This window comes from Neomonachus schauinslandi, chromosome X (assembly GCF_002201575.2).
Source record: "Neomonachus schauinslandi chromosome X, ASM220157v2, whole genome shotgun sequence".
NCBI lineage: Eukaryota > Metazoa > Chordata > Mammalia > Carnivora > Phocidae > Neomonachus > Neomonachus schauinslandi.
This window is the reverse complement of record NC_058419.1, coordinates 84,904,914-84,920,988: the sequence shown is the minus strand read 5'-3', so window position 1 is coordinate 84,920,988 and position 16,075 is coordinate 84,904,914. Positions and strand designations below refer to the sequence as shown.

General features: G+C 43.7%; 1 non-coding gene across 1 annotated transcript; it reads left to right on the top strand.

Annotated features, from left to right (window-relative positions):
• Positions 1 to 4,788: 4,788 nt before the first annotated feature.
• Positions 4,789 to 4,892, top strand: LOC123323497. Its single transcript, XR_006539438.1, has one exon. It is a non-coding gene; the product is annotated as a U6 spliceosomal RNA (small nuclear RNA).
• The last annotated feature ends 11,183 nt before the right edge of the window (positions 4,893 to 16,075 follow it).

Sequence of the window (16,075 nt, the reverse complement as noted above, 5' to 3'; positions counted from 1 at the left end):
GTTGGTTTCTGGGGAGAACTCTCTTCTTTGCTCATAGACAACCATCTTCTTTTTTAAAAAAAAGATTTTATTGGGTACCTGGGAGACTCAGGCGGTTAGGCGTCTGCCTTCGGCTCGGGTCATGATCCCAGGGAACTGAGATAGGGCCCCGAGTCCGGCTCCTTGCTTGGCCAGGGGCCTGCTTCTCCCTCTCCCTCTGCCTCTCCCCCTGCTTGTGCTCTCTCTCTCTCAAATAAACAAATAAAATCTTAAATAAATAAAATCTTAAAAATAAATAAATAAATAAGGATTTTATATATTTTAATATTTATAAAAATATAAATATAAAATATAAAATATAAAAAATATTTATAAATATTTATTTATTTGAGAGAGAGAGAGAGCACAAGCAGGGGGAGAGGCAGAGGGAGAGGCAGACTCCCCGCTGAGCAGGGAGCCAGATGCGGGGCTCGATCCCAGGACCCCAAGATCATGACCTGAGCCGAAGGCAGACAGTTAACTGACTGAGCCACCCAGATGCCCCAAGGTTTTGTTTTTGTTTTTTTTTTAAGTAATCTCTACATCCCATATGGGGCTTGAACTCACGACCACAAGATTAAGAGTTGCACACTCTTCCGACTGAGCCAGCCAGGTGCCCCTGGGCGAGATCTCTTCATATAAGGACACCAGTCCTATTGGATTAGAGCCCTGCTTATGACCTTATTTAACCTTAATTACCTCCTTAAAGGCTCCATCTCCAAATAAAGTCACACTGGGGGGTTAGGGCTTCAACATATGAATTTGGGTAGGGGGTTGGGGGACACAATTCAGTTCATAACACTAACCAAAGGTCAACCTTGCAAGCTGGTCTTTCTAAGGACAAGCAGTCTCTAAAGTCTCCAGACTGCTATGTTAACTCTTTCCTGCAGAGGCTCCACACCAGATTCTAGAAGCCTTGAAGTGGTTGCCAATTACATTGCTCCCTGGGAGGAAGGGGGCCTCATTTGGTGCTTGTAATATAAAGATTTTTTTAAAGTAATCTCTACACCCAGTGTGGGGCCCGAACTCACAACCCCAAGATCAAGAGTCGCGTGCTCCACCGACTGAGCCCGCCAGGCACCCTGGTGCTTGTAACCTAGATTACAATAGCTCTTTCCTCGTGTGTTGAGAAAGTTCCTGGCACCTTGACCACAACTATGAGACCAGAAGTTGATGTGTGAGCAGAAGGCAGCCTTACACGGACACAATGTAACAACTCACCCCTAAAAAGGGACATGCGTATTGGGGTGACAGTGATCAAAATCTCCCTTTGAGAAGTGACATGCAAGGGAGGCATGGTAGACAGCAGTTGATGACGTGAGCTTTGGAGGAAGACAGCGAAGTTCAAGCTGGATTGGATTTGTGGCTCTGAAGCTCTTATTGACATGACCCATGCTGCTATTTAATAAATATTTGAAGAAAGTTTTATTTTTAAAAAAGATTTTTTTTTTTAAAGATTTTATTTATTTGACAGAGAGAGAGGGAACACAAACGGGGGGGGGTGGGTGGGAGAGGGAGAAGCAGGCTTCCCGCCGAGCAGGGAGCCCGATGCGGGGCTCGATCCCAGGACCCTGGGATCATGACCTGAGCCGAAGGCAGATGCTTAACGACTGAGCCACCCAGGCGCCCCTAAAAAGATTTTATTTTTAAGTAACCTCTACACCCGATGTGGGGCTTGAACATACAACCCTGAGATCAAGTGTCGCACGCTCTACTGAGTCAGCCTGGCGCCCCAATATTTGAAGAATGCTTTAAATGGATGTTGTTTACCCTTGGTGAAATTAACTTGTCAAGTCTCAGTTCATCATCGCTGTAAAACTTACGATGATAATAATATTCTCACAAAATTGTTCAATACGTTCAAGGATTAAAGTGCTGCTCCTGATGTCTGACTCAAGGTACGTGCTGAAAAGAAAGACAACTAGCATTAAATATAAATACTCAGGGGATGATGGACAGTGACCTATGGGTCGTATGAATGCTGGTAATTTCCCAATGATGCTGAGCCATCCTGGGGCTGCACTAAGCCATCAGCTTTGGAAGCGATGGAATTCCAAATGGCCAGGCGATGATGAGACAATAAGAACCTTCCCAACCTTACTATATGTTCTCATGGATCCTTGTAACAAATCTCCAGCACTTACCATGTGTTTAGATTTGTAGTAGTTGGATTCTTGGAAGCCTAAAGAAAAGGAGCACATAAATAAACACTCAATGGCACCATATCGGATGGCCAAAAAGCAAAAAATGACCTAGTTCAGAATTTAGCCCTGGAGAAACAGAATGACTCCAGAAGCACTTATAATGCTAAGTGGGACAGTTCATAATAATGCTCCAACTGTCATAAATCTGTATGTACTGACTAGTAGAATGGCAATATGTAAAATGTGTAACTTCAGGAAATGCAAGAAATAAATGATGGAAACACAACAGCAGTAGGAGGCTTTATATTAATCAGCCTAGGATAGATGTAGTAGACACAGCAAAAATTGTACAATTAGGGGCACCTGGCTGGCTCCGTTGGAAGAAGATGCAACTCTTGATCTCGGGGTTGTGAGTTCAAGCCCCACGTTGGGTGTCGAGATTACTAAAATATATATATGTGTGTGTCTTTTGGTCAGTGACTATGGAACATTAAAAATTATTGACCCTCATATTAGACCACAAGGAAAAGTTCAATAAATTCCAAAAAGGAGAATGGATACACACCACGTTCTCTGACCATAGTGCAATCAACCGAGATTCTTTTTTAATAGCTTAGAAAAAAACTTTAAAAAATATCTCTTTTAAACAACTCTTGCACCAATTTATCAATACACCAAAATTTGCAAGAAATCTAGAATAATAAGATTTAAAATTTCTCTGTAATGAAAACATTACATATCCAAGTGTACAGGGTATATAGCTAAATGGGATCCCAGAGCAAAATTCACAGTTTAAGATATACTATACCAGATATCGTTGAGAAATTTCTGAACGACTAAATGTTCCCAAACCAAAATCAACAGACAAGTGATAAGCTGGGAGAAATGCTTGCGGTACGTGAAAGACGGCAAAGGGCGCGATGTTGTGATTTATAAGGAATTTGGTCATTCATCTCTCACAAACATTTGGTCTTTGTCCACAGTTCCTGAATCACAGCTCCCCAAGGCCTTGGAATTTCCTAAGTGGGGGTAAGTGATAAATATATCTTTTGCTATGTTAATGAGGGGACTTTGGAAAACACTTTAGGATGGGGGCTGGTTGCTGCGGGAACCAACAGGTGTTTAGAGGGCTGGAAATTTCAGCCTCTTCCCCCCTCCCCCCGACTTCCCGGGATGGAGGAGGATCTGGAGATTGAGTGCAAACACCAACATCAGAGATTTAATCAATCATCCCTATGTAATGAAGTCTCCATAAAAACCTAAAAGAACAGGGTTCGGGGAGCTTCCGGGTTGATGAACACATGGAAATTTGGGGAGAGCGGCGTGCTCAGAAGGCTTGGAAGCTCTGAGGCTTTCCCCCATACCTCGCCCTATGTATCTCTAACATCCAGCTATTCCTGAGTTATATGCTTCCATAATAAACCAGTGATCCAGTGAGTAAAATCTTTCTCTGAGTTCTGTGAGCCGCTCTTGCAAATTAATGGAACCCAAGGAGGAGATGGTGGGACACTCCAATTTGTAGCTGGTTGGTCAGAAGCACAGGTAATCCTGGACTTCTGACTGGTATCTGCCTCTGTGGTCGGGGTGCGGTCTCCTGGGATTGAGGCCTGAATCTGTGGACTCCGCTGCTATTTCCGGGTAGATAGTGTCAAAATCGAGCTGAAATTGTGGACACTCAGCTGGTGTCCGGAGAATTGCCTGTTGGATGCAGGCAGTGGATTTGGGTCCAACACCCAAAAGAATGAGCTGCCTTTGTTAATTTATAAATCAATAAGAAAAGACAAAAAGTGAATAGAGATGGACAAAAGATATGAATGGAAAGTTCACAAAAAAGGGGAATAGCCAAAAACCCATGAAAATACGCTCAATTTCATTCATAAGTGAAGAAACCCTAACCAGTGCAATATTCTTTTTATTTGTCAGATTGATAAAAATGTATGTGTTTCATAATATCCAGTGTAGACAAAGGTATGAGGAAACGTGACGAGGATACTAGGCAGAAGGATAGACTTGAACAAGAGTTTTGGAGAAAGTATTTGGAGGAAGTTTGGCAATATTTATCAAAGTTTTCTATTTGTATACATTATGATCCAGGAATTCCATTGCTAGGAAGTTACTTTGATTTGATTTGATTTTGTTTATTTTATTTAAAAATATTTTATTGATTTATTTGTCAGAGACAGAGAGAGAGCACAAGCAGGGTGAGCGGCAGGCAGAGGGAGAAGCAGACTCCCCGCTGAGCAAGGAGCCTGAGATCATGACCCGAGCTGAAAGCAGATGGTTAGCGGACTGAGCCACCCAGGCACCCCGGAAGCTACTTTTTAAACTTACGTTTTGAAAAAGTAGCTGTATATATGTTTTTAATAGGAGGGTTAACCAAAAATATATACAGAGCTGTTTTTTAAAAAGTCAATAAAGGGGCGGCTGGGTGGCTCAGTTGGTTAAGCGTCTGCCTTTGGCTCAGGTCAGGATCCCAGGGTCCTGGGATCGAGCCCCACATCGGGCTCCCTGCTCAGGGGGGAGCCTGCTTCTCCCTCTGCCTGCCGCTCCCCCTGCTTGTGCTCTCTCTCTTTCTCTCTATCAAATAAATAAAACCTTTAAAATAAATAAATAAATAGTCAATAAAGTGCTCACTTGAGCAGCACATATACTAAAATTGGAACAATACGGAGATTAACACGGCCCCTGAGCAATGAACACACACAAATTCATGAAGCATTTCATATATATTATGACAAAGAATACCACAGGCCCCAAATGGCGTCACTTATATTAAGGCCCCATCAGTAAACCAAGACTTCACACCTAACCTAACGGCAGTTTCAGCCCCCCAAAAATGTCCTTTAACAAACAGTCAACATGGGAATGTCCTGGTCAGCAAAAGGAAATTTACTGATAGACCTCTTCCATTCCCCTTAGGAGGGTGACCTTGCCTAAAACAATGGTTCTTTGCTAATAATTTCCTTTTCTCCACTCCCTCTCTGCATTTAAAAACCTTTCCTTTTCTGTAACCCTTTGGAGCTCCCCTCTACTTGCTAGACAGGATGCTGCCCAATTCACGAATCAATTAATAAAGCCAATTAGATCTTTAAAATGTACTCAGTTGAATTTTTGTTATTTAACAATATAAAAAAGTAATAAAAGAATTGAAAGTCTGTTAAAAAAGTAAGATAAAATGGCTTCTTATGGGATGACGGGGAAGATTGAAGAGGGAAGAGACAGTAGAAGGTAGATTTCTCTGAAATATACCATACTGCTGTTGAGTTTGGAACCATGTAAATATAATAATCAGATTATGTAATTATATTCTATTTTAAAAGGCTTGTCATACCCCAAAGCAAGGGAATTATTGAAGACTACTTCAGTCATATCAATCAAATTTAAAAGGCTCCTACCAGGGGTGCCTGGGTGGCTCAGTCAGTTAAGCGGCCGACTCTTGATTTCGGCTCAGGTCATGATCTCAGGGTCTTGTGATCAAGCCCCACGTGGGGCTCTGCACTCAGTGTGGAGTCTGCTTGAGATTCTCTCCCTCCCTCTCCTTCTGACCCTCTCCCTGCTTGTGCTTGCTCTATCTCTCTCTAAAATAAATAAATAAAGTCTTAAAAAAAAAAAGTAAAAAACATAAAAGGCTCCCATTGGCTAAAGATGGGTCAATCTGAGCACCAAAAAGAAAAGTAACTGCAATGGATTGAAATACATCAACTAGCCACGAGATCATAATGATGCTTAAAAAAAAATGTCATTGGCCACCTCTGGAGGATGCTAGTGAACCACTGTATTCTTCTTTTTTTTTAAGATTTTATTTCTTTATTTGAGAGAGAGAGAGACAGAAACAGAGCATGAGCAGGAGGGAGGAGGCAGAGGGAGAGGAAGAAGCAGACTCCCCGCTGAGAGGGGAGCCTGACACGGGGCTCAATCCCAGGACCGTGGGATCATGACCCGAGCCGAAGGCAGATGCTCAACCGACTGAGCCACCCGGGTGCCCCCCACTGTATTATTCTGAAAGCTGGTAAATAAAGAGAGAAAAAGTACCTGACTAGGTAACTGATGATATTAAAGAATTATTGTTTAACTGTTGAGATAAGACAATGATGTATGGTTAACTTGTTCAAAAGAGTTATTGCTTATAGCAACATCTTGAAATGGTATCTGGGTTTGTTTCAAAGTAATCCAATGGGTATGGAGAAGTCGGTCAAGGTATGAATGAAAGATTCTTTTAAAGATTTTACTTATTTATTTATTTATTTAAGAGCGAGCGGGGGGGGGGGCAGCACAGGGAGAAGGAAAGGGAGAGGCAGAGAATCTCAGGCAGACTCATGTGCTGAGTGTGGTGTCCCACATGGGGCTCAATCTCACCACCCCAAGATCATGATCTGAACCCAAATCAAGAGTCAGACACTCAGCCGACTGAGCCACCCAGGCGCCTCAGCATGGTGACTTAGAATTCTATGTCATTTCTCGCAGAACTGAAAGGAATGTCTGGAGTCAGATAGCCTGGGTTCAAAACTCAGTTCTGCCATTTACTGTGTGGCTCTGGGCAAGTTACTCAACCTCTCTGTGCTTCAGTTTCTTCATCTGCAAAATGGGAATTGTAGTACCTACCTCGTGGGTTGTTGTGAGGATTCATGAATTAACACATGCAAAGTATTTACAACACAGAGTGCCTGACACATCATAGGCTCTCGCTAAGCATTGGTTCTTGTGATTATACTTGTTGGGGTGTATCCTACAGGAAGACATGATGACGGATGAGGCAGAAGTGGGTAGGATTGTAGGTTAAAGAAGGAGTGTGGCTTTTATTTGGCAGGAAGTCATTGAAGGGTTTTAGGCAATGCTCACAGCTAACACTGCGGACTGAGGACAGAAGCTTCATGTCTCACAAGTGGTTGCAACATGAATTTCCTACGTGTGCAATTAACTGCAAAATGCTTCAGGGCGAGTTGAAAACCTCCGACTGTGTTTACTAGAACCCTAGTCATTCCACACACATACAAAATGCAGTACCGCACTAATCCTAGTCTGTCTCAACTAGAAAAAGGAAAGCTAAACGTGGGCCAAGCTGCTATTTCCTTAACAGGAAGGTGTCCTGGGCTTGGGAAATGACTTATAAGGGGTGACATGACTCAGGATCCTATGAAGCTGGGACATGCAGAACTTTATTAAGTCACATTTCGTGCAAGCTATATGTATATTGGTTATATAACTGGAGTATGTTCTAGGAGTGTGTTCAAAGCTAGGTCTGATTAAGAGCACTATGCTTCTAAAAGGCACAATTCCAGGGGCACCCGGCTGGCTCAGTCAGTGGAACGTGTGACTCTTGATCTCATGGTTGTGAGTTCGAGCCCCATGCTGGGTGTAGAGATTACTTAAAAATAAAAATAAATAAATAAATGAATGAATGAATGAATGAATGAATAAATAAAGATTTAAGGGCACCTGGGTGGCTCAGTCATTAGGCGTCTGCCTTCGGCTCAGGTCATGGTCCCAGGGTCCTGGGATCGAGCCCCACATCGGGCTCCCTGCTCCGCGGGAAGCCTGCTTCTCCCTCTCCCACTCCCCCTGCTTGTGTTCCCTCTCTCACTGTGTCTCTCTCTGTCAAATAAAATAAATAAAAAACTTAAAAAAAATAAAATAAAATCTTTAAAAAAATAAATAAAAAGTATAATTCCAGTCATCAGTTTTTATTTTGGCAAATTAGAAACATACCACAAGGGGTGCCTGGCTAGCTCAGTAGGGAGAGCGTGCGACTTTTGATCTCGGGGTTGTGGGTTCGAGCCCCACATTTGGTGTAGAGATTACTTAAATAAATAATTATTTTTTTAAAAAAAGAAAGAAACATTCCACAAGTTTAGAGAACAGCAAAAATGAACATTCTGGATCCACCCCACCTCCAACCTGTCTGTACTCACGGCCAGTCTTATTTCATCTATGGCCCACCTACTAGGCATGCCTCAGATTATTTTGAAGCAAATTCCAGACATCATATTATTTCATCTAGAATATGTCAGTATGTGTTTTTGAAAGATAAAGACTCTTTAGAAAACCTAACCTCAATACCATTTTCTCATCTAAAAATAATAATAATTTGGGGAGCCTGGGTGGCTTAGTCTAGGTTAAGTGTCACTATCTCATGGGTCCTGGGTTAGATCCCCAGGTTGGGTGTCCTGGTCAGCATGGAGCCTGCTTCTCCCTCTCCCTCTGCCCCTCCCCCGCTCATGCTCTCTCTCTCTCTCTCTCTCTCTCTCTCTCTCTCTCACTCTCGTGTGCCCTCTCTCTCAAATAAACAAAACCTCAAAAAATTAATAATAATTTGTAAATAGCATCAAATACACAGTCAGCCTTCACATTGCCCTGATGTTGTATATATATTAGGGAAGGCTTTCATAAGGATGCTGTGTACTGGGACACCTGGGTGGCTCAGTTGGTTAAGTGTCTGCCTTCAGCTGAGGTCATGTTCCCCGGGTCCTGGGATCGAGTCCCGCATCAGGCTCCCTGCTCAACAGGGACCCTACTTCTCCCTCTGCCTGCCGTTTCCCCTGTTTGTGCGCGCGCTCTCTCTGACAAGTAAATAAAATCTTTTAAAAAAAAGGATGCTGTGTACCTCCATAATTAGGCATGTAACTGTTAGTGATCGCTTTCTGTGATATCATCAATCACTGATGAGCAGAGGTTGGATCATTTATTCACAAGGGGTGGCAAAATGGAATGTTTTGATTCCCTCATTCCTTCTTCCTTTATTAGCCCAAATATATCTATAAAGGAGAACTTCCCCTGGCCAACTTTTTGGCGTGTATAAGAAAAACAGGAGAGCTGCTCGATTCCTGCCTCCTCTTTACCAGTTTTCAGTATCATGTGTTGTTTCCCTGAGCATCCTCTCGAGGAAAACCATGAGCTATTTTTATTTAATGAGCTATTATTATTTATTCGTGAACTTGTGAATTTCATATTGTTTTAATTATAATTCCAATAAATTAACATGCAGTGTTATAGTAGCTCCAGGTGTACAGTATAGTGATTCAATAATTCTATATATTTCTCAGTGCTCATCAAGGTAAGTATACTCTTTAAATTTCACCCATCCCCCACCCACCTCCCCTCTGGTAGCCATCTGTTTGCTCTCTATAGTTAATTAAAAGTCTAACTTGTGGGATTTATTTTTAAAATTTGTATTATTTTAAAAAATATTTTATTTATTTTTTTAAAATGTTTTATTTATTCATGAGAGTCAGAGAGACAGAGAGAGAGAGAGAGAGAGGCAGAGGCAGAGGGAGAAGCAGGCTCCCCGCCTAGCAGGGAGCCGGATGTGGGACTTGATCCCAGAACCCTGGGATCATGACCTGAGCCAAAGGCAGACGCTTAACCATCTGAGCCACCCAGGCGCCCCAAAAATATTTTATTTATTTGATACAGAGAGAGAGCACAAGCAGGGGGAGAAGGAGGCTGAGCAGCGAGCCCCGAGGTGGGACTCGATCCCAGGATCCGGGGATCATGACCTGAGCCCAAGGCAGGTGCTTAACCGACTGAGCCACCCAGGTGCCCCTATTTTATTTTTTTTTTAAGATTTTATATTTCATCATCTCTAGACCCAAGGTGAGCCTCAAATTTAGAACCCCGAGATCAAGAGTTGCAGCTCTACCGACTGAGCCAGCGGGGCACCCCTAACTTGTGAATTTCAAACACGTTTATAATTAATGTGTTTCTTTTTTTAAAAAAAGATTTTATTTATTTGAGAGAGAGAATGAGATAGAGCATGAGAGAGGGGAGGGTCAGAGGGAGAAGCAGACTCCCCGCTAAGCAGGGAGCCCGATATGGGACTCAATCCCGAGACTCCAGGATCATGACCCCAGCCGAAGGCAGTCGCTTAACCAACTGAGCCACCCAGGCGCCCCTAATTAATGTGTTTCAATCCATTGCAATCATAAGCCTCGTGGACGCTCCAATTGCCCATCTACAATCAGTGGGATCATCTTGAACTTGGCTTCTGGATCCTTTCTCAGAACTTCCCAATTTTCTGCTCTAACAGAGCGTTCCTTTCTTTCTGGTAGTGCTGGCTCATCCGGTGGGCCCAGGGGCCTTGAGGCTTTGTCAGAGTTTCCTCTTGGTGACAGTGTTGCTCCAGAAATACCAAGAAGTCCGCCGGCCCTCCTTCCACCCCCTTCCACACTCGGCCTCTGCTCCCGCCCTTCGGGTCTGGAAAAAAATGCCAAGGAGCCGCAGGGCCTCGGGAAAGGAGGCCACCTGCTGCCGGCTTTGCAGGAAACCAGCTGGCTGCGGCAGTACTTGCCTTTCTTCTTTGACCCCGAAATCAGTCTGAGATCTAAATGGCAAACTCTCATCAAACATCATTTCTAGAATTCCATTTCTACCCCCGCCCTCGTTGACTCCACCTGAGATCCCTGCCAAGTTACCGTGGTGCCAAGCAGTGCTGGAAAGTCAAGGCCTGGAGGAAAGAAAGCAGCCCCCTAGGCTAGGTCGGGGGGTGGGGGGGGGCTCACACACCTCCCAGGCCCCCGGGTGTCCGCCTCCAGGTGCGGATCCCAGCACCGAGGCCCGGGGTTTTCAGAGTGCGCTGGGTGGCTCAGCAGCATCTGCATCCCTGGGAACTTATTAGAAATGCAAATTCCCAGACCCACTGGATGGGAAACTGGGGAGCCTGTGTTGAAGCAGGCCCTCCAGTGGATCCCGAGAATCACTGCACCAGCCCAGGTGTGCTCAGTGGGAAGTAGCTATCTGGGGCAAGGCTTCGGAGGACCGGTTAGACGGTCCGGACCGGTTGGTCAGTGTGCACCGTGCACCGCTCAGGGGACGCGCCCGGGCGCTCCACGTGGAGGGGAAGGACAGTTTGGTCTTGTGGTTTTATCACTGATACTGGAACCCGCACCCTTTCTCATGCCATTAAACAGCCTTCCATTGCTTCCCATCTCCTTTACTTTCATTTCAGAAAGAGTGTTTAATATTATCATTGGAAAAGTCCACTCCCCGAGTGCCTGGCCGGCTCAGCCCGTGGAGAGTGCGACTCTTGCTCTCCGCCCCGAGTTCGAGCCCGGGGCTGGGGTAGAGAGTACTTTTATTTATTTATTTATTTTAAATCTTTCATTTATTTGACAGAGAGAGACACAGGGAGTGGGAGAGGGAGAAGCAGGCTTCCCGCCGAGCAGGGAGCCCGATGCGGGGCTCGATTCCAGGACCCTGGGACCATGACCTGAGCCGAAGGCAGACGCTTAACGACGGAGCCACCCAGGCGCCCCTAGAGAGCACTTTTAAAAAAAGAAAGTCCATGCTGCTCAGAAGTTTTTCAGAAAACAAAGAACTATATCGGAGGTATTTCTACATTTCCATGTTTATACTTACATAAATGTTTTTATAAAATTGGGTTCACTTCTACATATTATTTTAAAATTTTATCTATTCACTTTTTTATTATTGAAGTGTTCTATTCGTTTCAGCTGTACAATACAGTCATTCAATAATTCTATATATTACTCCGTGTTCATCAGGGTAAGTGGAGTCAGCATCTGTCACCAAACAATATTATTACAATATTATTGACTCTATTCCTTATGCTGTACTTTTCATCTCCGTGACTTATTTATTTTGTAACTGGAAGTTTGTACCTCCTGATCCCCCCTTATCTATTTGTACATATCATTTTGGATTGTACTGTTACACAAGATGTAGTTTTCCAGTAACTATAACTCGTGAAGGCGTATTTTACAATTTTAAAATAAAAATGTAATAATCAGGGGCGCCTGGGTGGCTCAGTCGTTGGGCATCTGCCTTCGGCTCAGGTCATGATCCCGGGGTCCTGGGATCGAGCCCCGCATCGGGCTCCCTGCTCTGCGGGGAGTCTGCTTCCTCCTCTCCCTCTCCCCCTGCTTGTGTTCCTTCTCTCGCTGTGTCCTTCTCTGTCAAATAAATAAATAAAATCTTTTTTAAAAATGTAATAATCACAATGAAGAAATTAGAAATACAGAAAATATTTCAAATCTCAAATTTCTAGAAATATATCCAGTATTATTGGCTTTATTTGCATAATTTCAGATTCTATTTACATACAGTCATTCAATTATATCTAATATATGTGAGCAGGGATACAAAATGCCCAGGGTTCATCAGTATAATCCATATAATACTCATCATTCATCTTGTAAGATATATTTAAGTGTATATGTAAGCATATTTATAAACAATACACATTTTTTCTTTTATACAATTAAGACCGTGTCACATACACTGTTCATGCCTGCAATTCATCATTTACCCCACGCCCCATATTATGACAATGTCCCTTATAGTTGTTCTCAAAGTGCCTATTTATTTTTTATAGATTAAAAAAGTGTTTATTCTAATTGGAAATTCAACACATTCATTTACAAAGTTTAGAAAAGTTAGAAATGATTTAATAAGCAAATAATTTACATATTTAAAAATTTTAGGTGCAAGGGGCACCTGGCGGGCTCAGTCAGTGGAGCGTGTGACTCTTGATCTGAGGGGTGTGAGTTCAAGCGTGACCCTCCCCCCCAGTTTGGGTGTAGAGATTACTTAAAAATAAAATCTTGGGGCGCCTGGGTGGCTCAGTTGGTTAAGCGACTGCCTTCGGCTCAGGTCATGATCCTGGAGTCCCGGGATCGAGTCCCGCATCGGGCTCCCTGCTCGGCAGGGAGTCTGCTTCTCCCTCTGACCCTCCTCCCTCTCATGCTCTCTGTCTCTCATTCTCTCTGTCTCAAATAAATAAATAAAATCTTTAAAAAAAAATAAAATAAAATAAAATAAAATCTTTAGGGGAGCCTGGGTGGCTCAGTCCGTTAAGCGACCTGCTCTTGATTTCAGTTCAGGTCAGATCCCAGGGTTGTGAGATTGAGCCCTGTGTCAGGCTCCATGCTCAGTGGGAGTCTGCTGGATATTCTTTCCTTCTACTTCTCCCCCCCCCCCATTTTCTAAAATAAATAAATAAATCTTTAAAATAAAATAAAATAAAATCTTTTTTTAACTTTTTAAAAGATTTTATTTTATTCATTTATTTGAGAGAAAGAGCACAAGCAGGGGAAGGGGAGAGGCAGATTCCCCATTGAGAGGGGGAGTCCCATGTGGGGCTCCATCCCAGGACCCTGAGATCATGACCTGAGCTGAAGGCAGACCCTTAACTGACTGAGCCACCCAGTCGACCCTAAAATAAAATCTGTAAAAAATAAATACATAGGGGTGCCTGGCTGGCTCAGTCGGTGGAGCATGTGACTCTTGATCTCAGGGTTGTGAGTTCAAACCCCATGTTGGGTGTGGAGCCTACTTAAATAAAATAAAATATAAAATAAAATTTATAAATTCATTTCAGTTTAGGCTTTTATAATATTTGTATTTCACATAAAAGTGGAATTATTTTCTACAGTTTCTTTTTAAAGATTTTATTTATTTATTTGACAGAGAGAGAGCACAAGCAGGGAGCACAGCAGAGGGAGAGGGAGAAGCAGGCTCCCCGCTGAGCAGGGAGCCCGATGTGGGGCTCGATCCCAGGACCCTGGGATCATGAACTGAGCTGAAGGCAGACGCTTAACTATCTGAGCCACCCAGGCGCCCCTATTTTCTACAGTTTTATAGAATATTTCTCCATCACGTTACGATCATTACTCACAAGTTTGTATTCCCAAAATTATCCAAAAAATAAAGGCTTAAACAGGCTAATCCTATCCTTCAGACCCAATGACTTTTTAACTTAATCAGCAGCCATGATTTAATTCAATCTATGTGTACATTTGTTTCACTTCCTGGATTGATTTAGGGGTTTTTATTCCATTTTTTCTCCCAATGCCTTGGAAGTTATATTTTCTATTCTTATTATTTTAATCTTTATATAGAATTCTTTTCAAACTTAAACTTACCTACATTTTCTTTTCTTTTCTTTTAGAAGATTTTCTGGGGCACCTGGGTGACTCAGTCTTTAGGCTTCTGCCTTCTGCTCCGGTCATGATCCCAAGGTCCTGGGATCGAGCCCCGCATCGGGCTCCCTGCTCATCCGGGAGTCTGCATCTCCCTCTCCCCCTGCTTGTGTTCCCGCTTCTCACTGTGTCTCTGTCAAATAAATAAATAAAATAAAATAAAAAGATTTTCTTTTATTTTTTTAAAAATTTTAAAGATTTTTATTTATTTATTTGTCAAAGAGAGAGAGCATGAGCAGGGGGTAGAGGAAGAGGCAGAGGGAAAAGCAGACTCCCCAGTGAGCCAAGAGCCCAATGTGGGGCTCAGTCCCAGGACCCTGGAATCATGACCGGAGCCAAAGGCAGATGCTTACCCAACTGAACTACCCAGGACCCCCAAACCTACATTTTTTTTTAAAGATTTTACTTATTTATTTGACAGAAAGAGAAACAGCGAGAGAGGGAACACAAGCAGGGGGAGTGGGAGAGGGAGAAGCAGGCCCCCTGCGGAGTAGGGATCCCAATGCAGGGCTCGATCCCAAGACCCCAGGATCATGACCCGAGCCGAAGGCAGATGCTTAATGACTGAGCCACCCAGGCGCCCCCAAACCTACATTTTTTTAAAAAGATTTTTTTTTTTAAGATTTTTATTTATTTATTTGAGACAGAGAGAATGAGAGAGACAGAGAGCACATGAGAGGGGGGAGGGTCAGAGGGAGAAGCAGGCTCCCCGCCGAGTAGGGAGCCCGATGCGGGACTCGATCCCGGGACTCCAGGATCATGACCTGAGCCGAAGGCAGTCGCTTAACCAACTGAGCCACCCAGGCGCCCTTTTAAAAAAGATTTTATTTATTTATTTTGACAGAGAGAGACAGCGAGAGAGGGAACACAAGCAGGGGGAGTGGGAGAGGGAGAAGCAGGCTCCCCGCTGAGCAGGGAGCCCGATGCGGGGCTCGATCCCAGGACTCTGGGATCGTGACCTGAGCCGAAGGCAGATGCTTAATTACTGAGCCACCCAGGCGCCCCAATCCTACATTTTCTTAACAATAACTAAAGTTAATAAGTTATTGTCCACTTTAAGAAATTTTTATTTTTATTTATTTTAAGATTTTATTTATTTGAGAGAGAGAGAGAGCACTTGAACAGTGAGGAGGAGCAGAAGGAGGAGTAGACTCCCCGCTGAGCAGGCAGCCTGACATGGGGCTGATCCCAGGATGCTGGGATCATGCCTGAGCCCAAGGCAGGCCCCCAGGTGCCCCTATGTGCTCTTTTTTTTTTTTTAGTAATCTCTACACCCACCTTTTGTCTGGAATCAGCATCTTCCAGGAATTCACCAAAATGATCAACACAAAGGGAAAGAGGAGAGGTACCTGCTGTATGTTCTCTAGCCCTTTTAGAAAACATGGAGCTGTTCCTTTGGCCACATAGATGCAAATTTACGAGAAAGGTGATATTGTGGACATCAAGAGAATGGGCACTGTTCAAAAAAGAAGCCCCCCAAATGTTACTGTGGCAAAACTGGAAATCTACAACGCTACCCAGCATGCTGCTGGCATTCTTACAAACAAACAAGTTAAGGGCAAGATTCTTGCCTGGAAAATTAATGTAAGCATTGAGCATATTAAGCCCTCAAAGAGCGGAGATAGTTTCCTGCAGGCATGAAGGAAAATGATCAGAAAAAGAAGGAAGCCAAAGAGAAAGGTACTTGGGTTCAACGGAAGTGCCAGCCTGCCCCATCCAGAGAAACACACTTAGAACTGATGGAAAGGAGCCTGAGTTGTTGGAACCCATTCCCTATGAATTCATGGCATGATACATGTAAAAAAAAACGGGGGGGGCACCTGGGTGGCTCAGTCATTAAGCGTCTGCCTTCGGCTCAGGTCATGATCCCAGGGTCCTGGGATCGAGCCCCGCATCGGGCTCCCTGCTCCACGGGAAGCCTGCTTCTCCCTCTCCCACTCCCCCTGCTTGTGTTCCCTCTCCCACTGTGTCTCTGTCAAA